We start from the raw sequence: 8,655 nt of genomic DNA on the forward strand, positions 1-8,655 counted from the left end.
GCATTTGGATTACTGTTGTTCTTTACCGTCACTTATAGCATGTAAACTTCCCAGTCATCACATCTTCACCCTACATCTATGCACACCACTACGATAAGTTTCTTTTCATTCTCTCGGATTCATGTGCAGTCTCCTTTTGCATACCGACAGTTAGACTGACTATAGGACGTGGGATTAAGGTTTGGTAAGGGGAATGAAGCTACAAAGTCAGTGTTGTGTGTTGTGTAGGAGAAGAGTTGTTTAGGTAAGTGACCGAGGATTATGTTATTTTAAGTAAGGGGAAGTTAGGTTAAAACTGTGCAATAGTGTAATGGCTCTCTCTTTTTAGAAAAGTTTATAGAAGACTTTGTCATGGGTGAGTTTCTGAAGAAGCAGTGGATAGCAGTAGTAACTATTGGGCTTAACGGCTATTTGAAGGATAACAGTTATTTGAAGAATTGAAACAATGCGTTGCATTTAAGTTTGAAGAAGGAAACGGCTACTTGAAGCGGTGCGTTGCATTTAATAATACGGGGCATTTTGGCCAATGTAGATAGCCGTTGTTTTTATTGATTAGTTGAATTAAAACAGCTGCATTTTACTGTGTAGCCTTAGTATAAATAACAGACTCTTGTAAATGGAAGGGGGAACTAATAAAGTAAACTACAAAGTGAATTTTCATTGTTGTAAAGAGTTTGGAGATTACTCGAGAATCTCTCTCAGGAAATCGAAAGTAGATTTCTTGGTTTGATCTTGTGTTCTTTCTATTTTCAGTTTTATTTCCTTATTGTTCTTGTTCCTGCACATTACTGGGTTCTTAATTCAGAAAGACCATTATAAGTAGTTGGGTGAGAAAACAGTTGGGCGAGGAAAGAGTTGGGCAAGAAAAAGGCAAACTATAGGCGAAGGAAAGTCTTAGGCAAGCAAAGTGCAGTAGGCGAATAAAGAGTTTGGGTTTAGTGCATGATTCACATTTCGCTTAATGTATAACGATTACAAATGCTTAAATCATTACCTAAATATTATTGGTTTGGGCTAAAGCTTGGAGCCATGCATTGTTAGCAAAATTTATAAGAGGATCGAGGTAAGTAACTATGACCATAATATTCTACACATGCATAGAAAACTTGGTGTCTACCGGCTCTGGCCACATCACTTTTTGCCTCGTTCAATTAGGTTCCATTGGTCCTTGTCACATCATCTACCATTTCAGGAGAATAGTAGTTGAGACTGCTACAGTGAGATTTATAAAATCTTAGTAGGTAAGGCTGCTAAACTACCAACAGTATGAATAGACATGCATGACAATAAATGACATATATGCTTCATGATATGAGCTTGAACATGAGTGATGTGACTTGTGAATAACATGACTATACATGAACATAACATGACTTAACTTGAACGTGGCATGACTTGACATGAACATGACCTCGTTACATATACATGTTTGATTAACTTGAACTACGGATGCTCCATAACTCCCCAATGACGGTGCGCTCTTATTGGTACCGTATCACATTATAGGCATCTGAACCTATTGTGAGCAGGTCATGATAACTAAACTGATAAAATTGTTAAACATGTAGTTGGTAGCACCGGCGTTGGGTGCCTGACTTCACCATGTCACTAGTTACTTAGGTCCAATTACTTAGATCCCATTCGAATGCCATGTTGCCAATTACTTAGGTCTCATTCGAAACTTGTTGATTGTACTTCGTTAACCCAGGTGATTCCACATCCAATCTAAACACTCCAACGTGGACAAAAGAGTTTCACTAAAATAATTCCTCATCTTACCACTTGGGGTCGTGATAAAATAAAAGACTCATGTACGACATAGATGTAACTCATGACATACTCATGTAACAAATGACATGGTAATCTTGGCATGTAACAGAATAACATGTAATAGATGACGTGATATTCGTGGCATGTGATAGTGACATGGCATTCATGTTATATATAAACATGTAACATTAATAGATGACATGTCATTTGTATATAAAATAAATGTGTATCAGATAACTGATGACATGGCATGGTATGTTATGAAAATTACAACAAGCATAAGTGGCATGAATATAAATAGCATAACTATTACCACCATACATACATGAATATACCCAGAGTAAGTTAGAAGCTAACTTACAAAATTGTAGCATAACTTAAAGCGAAGCATAAAAATGCATGAGCTACAATGAGATATTTTCTAAGGTTATAATATCTCACTAAAACCTTATAAAAATACAACTTGCTAAATTAGGGCTAAATTTTCAAAGTTACCCCTCAAATTGTGGAAAATTATAAATTTGCTTCTAAAATAAGAATTTTGCAAATGAGCTCTAAGACTTACCAAAATTTATATTTCTTATGTAAATCTCATCCTAATTCAAAAAATGAACTCTTAAAAATTTAAAACTAATCATAACTAGGCCAACTCTCTTTACAGATCTTGTTGCTAGGTTGTGTTTTAGGCTTCTGGTTTTGTGATGATCGTTTTGATTTTTTTTTTTTTTATGGGTTTTGGTTTTTCTTTCGAAATGGGGTTTTAGATTTTTCTTGAGTTTGTAATGGTATTACTTGGATTGTAGGAGAATGTACCAATTGAAGAGGGTTTTCAGACGTTGTGGTGTAATAAAGATGGTCACACAACAGAGGCTGCTCAGGAGAGGTTGGCCATTTTCGGCTACAACAAGCTTGAGGAAAAAAAGGTACACCACTTCTATCATTTATTCTCTAGTTGTTTCAAAGGAAAATATTTAAGAAACTTTTACATTTCAGTTTTAAGCAAAAATGATATTCTTCTGGTGTGAGATACACTTTGAAAGTTTCCAACAATTTAGCTGAAATGAAAATAAGAGGTCTTTCCTTATCTTTACTCTTAGTTTTGCACCAAGACGAACAAAAAGGAATTTCTTCGAAGTATTTACGAATGGAACAAACAGAGACCAATTTCCTCTTATATTGTTCTCACTTTGGATTTTGATTGCTTTGGTCTTATTGGTTGTTTTCATATTTTTAGTTCACAGGAAAGTAAGATATTGAAGTTCTTGGGCTTTATGTGGAATCCTCTCTCATTGGCCTTTTGTTAGCATGCCGGAAGTAGACAACCACCTGTAAAAGGGTTGTGTGATGTTGGAGTTCAAGAATGGGACGGAGAGGTCAGGTCGTGTGGAAGGACAACAGGCTGGGGGTGTAGAGAAGGTAGAGGGGGAACAAGGGGAAATGAACACTACAAGAAAAAGCAGCTTTTGCTGCCAAAAACTGAAGGGGCGAGTAAATTTTGGCCGCAACAAACCATAATTTACTGTAGCTGCTTTTTTGTAGTGGCGACTGTGAAATTCGTCTTAAAACATTTTTTTTTGCGGTGACAGGATATGTTTTGCGGCAACTTTGACTCTTCACAAATAATAGTACTGTGTAAGATGAAAAATAGCAAGTTATTTCTTAATGCGGCAACATGTTTATCACTGCATTAAGTTAGAAGCGTGCAAAATAATTCTCCCCGTAAAATTACAGAAACCCATTTTCGCAGATACTGATCTCTGTCTTCCATTTTCACCGATACAGAAACCCATTGCTGCAGCCATCGTGAGCCTCCACCACCAAGCATGAACCAGCTGTGCCTACCCACCTTGCCTTCACCACCGAAACAGAGCAAAACCCCCTCCATCAGTCCATCCCAGTCTTCACGTTGAACAAGGTCTGAGAAAACAACGTCGTGTGCCGCGTTGATCTCTATCTTAGTCTATTCTTCTCTGTGACATATTGACTTCCCTGCTGCACGGCGTCGCCTCCTCGCCTAGCTAGTAAGTCTCGTATGTCGCTCTCACAATCAATTCACCATCCTTCTCTCTCTCTCTAACTTTCACTCAGTCCCTCTCTCTCTATAGGCTACCCAATCGTGTTCCACCGTCGCGCATGGCTTCTCCACTCGGTCCCTATTTCAGCAAGCTATCTCCTATCCTTTCAATCTGTGTGGTATTTCTCTCCTTCATTCCATGTCTATCTCTCTCTATTTTGGGTATATGCATTTAGCTATTTTTCTTTTTGGGTTCAATTGCAAGTGAAAGGTAAAGTCATTGGAGGCTTAAATATTCAGATACTAGTTTAAATTGATTGTGAATCTATTATAAATTGCAGTGCTTTATCTACATTAGGAACTTTTTGATGCTGAAGGATGGGTTTTGATCAGTTTTTAGATGCTGATTTATAATTAATTTGGAGTTTTGGGAGGTTTGGTGAATGTTGTTTTGGGTGACCAAGCAATAGTTAATTTAGTCAATTCTCTCTTCCGTATTTCCTAGATGGTTATCACAACTTGAAGTGGTTGCTATGTTTTTACCGCAACCCCAAACAATGACATATATATAGATCTACTAACATGTGAAATCAGCAACTTTAAGTACTGATTGGAGAGCATGAAAACCATAATCTAGATCCCAAATGAATATGTACCCTCATCTCCACACGTTTCATGGTCATACACGAGACAAATAAATAATTAGCTCATCACAAACGGTCCAAGTGGATGAATTTACATTGACCAAAAGTACTAGGAACCTAGTTGGTATGTTGTAAAAATATCCGTGTGTGTTGCATCCTAAGTTTCAAACATCACATGGACTTAATTATTTTTTAATTTTCACCCAAGTATTTAACATTTTCCACTCAAAATTACTAAAATTCACATATTGCATGCATTACCAACTTATATTTCAGTCTAAGGTTTATTTTGAATAATAAATGAAAATAGGTAATGTAGCATAATTTTAACAATTGAATCTTTACATGTGGTCTGAGTTTTAATTTTTATTAGTGTAATATGCCGATGTTCATAATTTGGTGTGCGAACTGATATGTTTTGAAGCTTTAGTCAAAATAATTATGGCTCTCCAATTAGTATTGGATGAATGGTCGATTAACATGATGTTATTAACTTCATTCATACCACTTGAAGCTGTCAATAAATATTTCCACCAGATGGAAAACATTGGCCGTATGGAAGGTTCTGAGAAATAACTTTATTAATTCATGTATATGATCTGCCTAGCTAGATCAACTACAAGTCACTTGTCTTTCTATTTTCTCTTTCGCCTTTATCCTTCTTTTCATTGTCATCTTGTTGTCACTATGACCCAAGCTGATGCTCTACCACTTTTAAACTGTAATAGTAGTGTTCATCCAGATGATGTTACAATTACTTCCTTTTCTTTATAAATATTGCAGGCGTATACACTAAGTTTTGGTGTCCCACATTTTTTATTAGTTTACTGGTACGTACCCTCATCTGTCCCATTTGGGTTTCATAGTGCTTAAGCACTATGAAATGGCTTCAACCTAGCTAGAATCATCATGTACAACATCTATTTTTAAAACTCAAGAACCTGTCCAATGCGTTTTAAGTTTTTTACATGTCCAAGCCCATATAATATATATATATATTTATATATATCTATACACACCCATAGATCTACATTATCAATAATATGGTTAATTTAAATATGTTCATCTAATTATACTTATAATAGGGGTACTGTCTCAGATAAATGCACTAGTTAGAAAAACGACTTTTAGATGGTAATTATGGTGGTGGTACAGGTACTTGATTAATCTATAATGTCTTGAAAATCAAGGGAAATGCATAGTTTTCTTTTACCCTCTATTGCAGGATACGAGTAATTAGCATGAGCTTATATATATATATATTAATATACTTTTGAGAAACTATCTGATCTTTAGCTATGAATTAGTTCCTGTAAGTTAAGCTAATTAAGCAGAGTGCATGCATATGCGGCATATGTAGTGGGCTGAACTCAGTTTTTTCAGTACCTTTTGCTCTGAATACTGAAATGAACTTGTTGGAGATTTTGTGTGCATAGTGATTGGTTTGTGATAAGAAAATGAGTTGTTTATGTCAAAACATATATGATTTCTACTCCATTTATTATATTTAGTTATTATTTATTTCTACTCCATTTATTTATTTGCTCACACATTGAATTTGTCTTTTTCCATAGTGCTACTGAGTTTATTCTATATAAGCTGAAACTGGTGGGGAAGATAACTAAAGTCCACAGTTTGGCCGAGTTTATGGCTTAGTACAAGCTTAAATTGATAGAGAAGATAATTGAATAAGACATTTCACTTGTAAATTTGTAATGGAAGAGTTTGAATATCTGGATGATGATCAGTCTGGAACTTTTTCTGTGTCTGATATAACACATGGTCAATTATCTACTCTGGTCAGGTGACCATACCATGGAAACAAATGTTATTGTTTTGTATACATGTATGAAATACTTCATGTAAAATCAACTTTTCTGCATGGATATGTACTTGATCTTGGGATTCTTGGAAATTAAAGATCAATCCTAAGACTATTATGTTTGATGATCATTAATTTGAATGAAGATGCAAAATGTATCGTCATGCAAAAATTGGGATTCTTGGAAATTGTATGCATATGGACCACTACCCTCCATATTACGCACTTCAACTTGCACTGTTTTTTTGGGAAACAATAACATTCAAATTTGAGGCTGGCATATTACTTCCAACCTCTTGAGATGATTGATGAACAAAACGAGTTGTGATGTGGTGATACCCACTTTCATTTATCTATATATGCTAATTTAACAGTTACCATCACAGTTCTACACTATCAACTTTTTACATGTTTTATGTACATTTATAGGACCTATTTATTGCATGAAGGATTGTCTTTTGGAAAGACCATTTCTCAATTTGATTTTATTTCCTTTTGATTTGAATTGATTTTATAAAATCATTCTATTGCTACATCAATATCATATACCACATCAATATCATATAAACACTGTTAGTTGTGCTTTTCATATCAACATTGTAATATTATTTTATAAACAATATAAGCAATCTTATTTTATAAAATTAAATAAATAGAGCTTGAATGCTACTTAAACAAAAAATACCGGGTTCAACCCGAAACCAATGGGTAAATATGTTTTGTTTTTAGTTTCTATACAAAAGTGGCATGCTGACGCCAGATAGAATAGCGATTATTCTGCAGGCTAGTTTCAATAGAGAATTTTTGGGAAGAGAACAAGAGAATCGTCAAAAAACACAGAGAATTGTTCAAATCAAAATTATCAAATCCAAGAATGTAAAAAATTAGCCCACAAGCCAGGCCATTATAATAACTGCAAATCGATAAGAGAACATTTTTTTATCCAAAAGTAGCCAAATTCTAATAATCATGCCAAAATTAAATAGTAAAGGAAGAAGTAATCAGCGCAAAAATCTAGCTCGGGACAACTTAGCTTCATATGACTCGGATCCTCATGCATCAAATACACAGACATTAATTCCCTTTTATTATGAAAAGATATCGGAATCTATGAAAAGGTATGGAAAAAATAGCATACGAAATTTATGGGAGCTTGGGTTAGTGAATAACATATATAGTGAAATACAAAAATGATCTTGATATTTGTCCAAATGTAATTTTATATTTTTTAGTATTAAATTATAGGAATTAAACACTAGAGAATCTAACATAGTGATATGTATTTTTTTTTTACATATAATCTAATTTAATGCTCAACATTGTATCCAAATGGTATAACGTTTGAAGGGCCTGGTTTCAATATAATTAAGTTTTTTTGCATAGTAAAGAAGGGGTTGTTACTTGTTAGTTTTTGAGGAAATAGTTGATGTGTACCGTGTCAATGGAGGGTCCCACCCTCAAACCTATCAATAGTGAAAGACCTCTTTTGGATGGAGAGTTAGTAAGACGCGGGATAACCAAATATTTAGAAGCCAAAATTGGAGGGAAATTAGCCAAACTTTTAAAACACTATACCAGATGCAAGTCACTCCATGACTTTCAGACCACTACATGAAAGCAGTACATAGAAAGTTGTGAGTTGTTTACTTTAGAGAAATCTGCTTAGACAAGTTTGGCAAAGGCACAGATGAATGTGGAGGCCATTGGAGACGTTCTTCCCTTTCAGACTCACCTTTAAGCACTAAGAGATCCCGATATGTATATTCCTACCATCTCTTAATGGGTAAAAATCTCCACTACTTATTATAATAAGTAGCTTCTTGTGGATGCCACTACTTATTCTCTTTTACCGGCATAGTCTTTCCCTCTTCAAAACCTTTAAAGGAATTAATATGAGGTTATTTATAGGTTGATGTTCATGATACACAGAACTGACCAGTTTCTCAAAAGTTTGCTAAGGTTTGAAACTTCTAAGGCTTCATATGATGTGGGTACAACAGCTCCAGCTTCTCTTAGTGCTTGATTTTTGGCTTGAGCAGACTCCATGTCACCACCACTTTTAGCTCCCTGATTAGACAATACCAAGATATATAATTATTCACGAATGCGGCACCTTTCGTAATATATTGGTACAAAAAATAGCATTATAAATGGAACATTAAAAGGCAATTGAGGTGGTTACTTACAGCATGTCCAAACTGTAATTTAGATTTGATGAGTCGTGCACAGGTTCCACTAACCCAAGCAACCACTGGTTTGGATACTTTGCCCTGCTTTAGGGCTTCCACTAGCAAATACTCATCTCACCCACCAAGTTGATCAAGCTAATTGATCAAGCTAATTGATTACTTGATTAGCTGAAAACATGACCTTCTTTTGTGTCTGTTTTGTTTGAAAGCTGAGAA

General features: G+C 35.0%; 1 long non-coding RNA gene across 1 annotated transcript; it reads left to right on the forward strand.

The window, feature by feature from the left end:
• The first annotated feature begins 3,565 nt into the window (after positions 1 to 3,565).
• Positions 3,566 to 6,342, forward strand: LOC121237820. The gene is made up of 3 exons (XR_005934992.1): positions 3,566 to 3,791; positions 3,876 to 3,963; positions 6,003 to 6,342. It is a non-coding gene; the product is annotated as an uncharacterized LOC121237820 (long non-coding RNA).
• The last annotated feature ends 2,313 nt before the right edge of the window (positions 6,343 to 8,655 follow it).

This window comes from Juglans microcarpa x Juglans regia, chromosome 6S, assembly GCF_004785595.1.
Source record: "Juglans microcarpa x Juglans regia isolate MS1-56 chromosome 6S, Jm3101_v1.0, whole genome shotgun sequence".
NCBI lineage: Eukaryota > Viridiplantae > Streptophyta > Magnoliopsida > Fagales > Juglandaceae > Juglans > Juglans microcarpa x Juglans regia.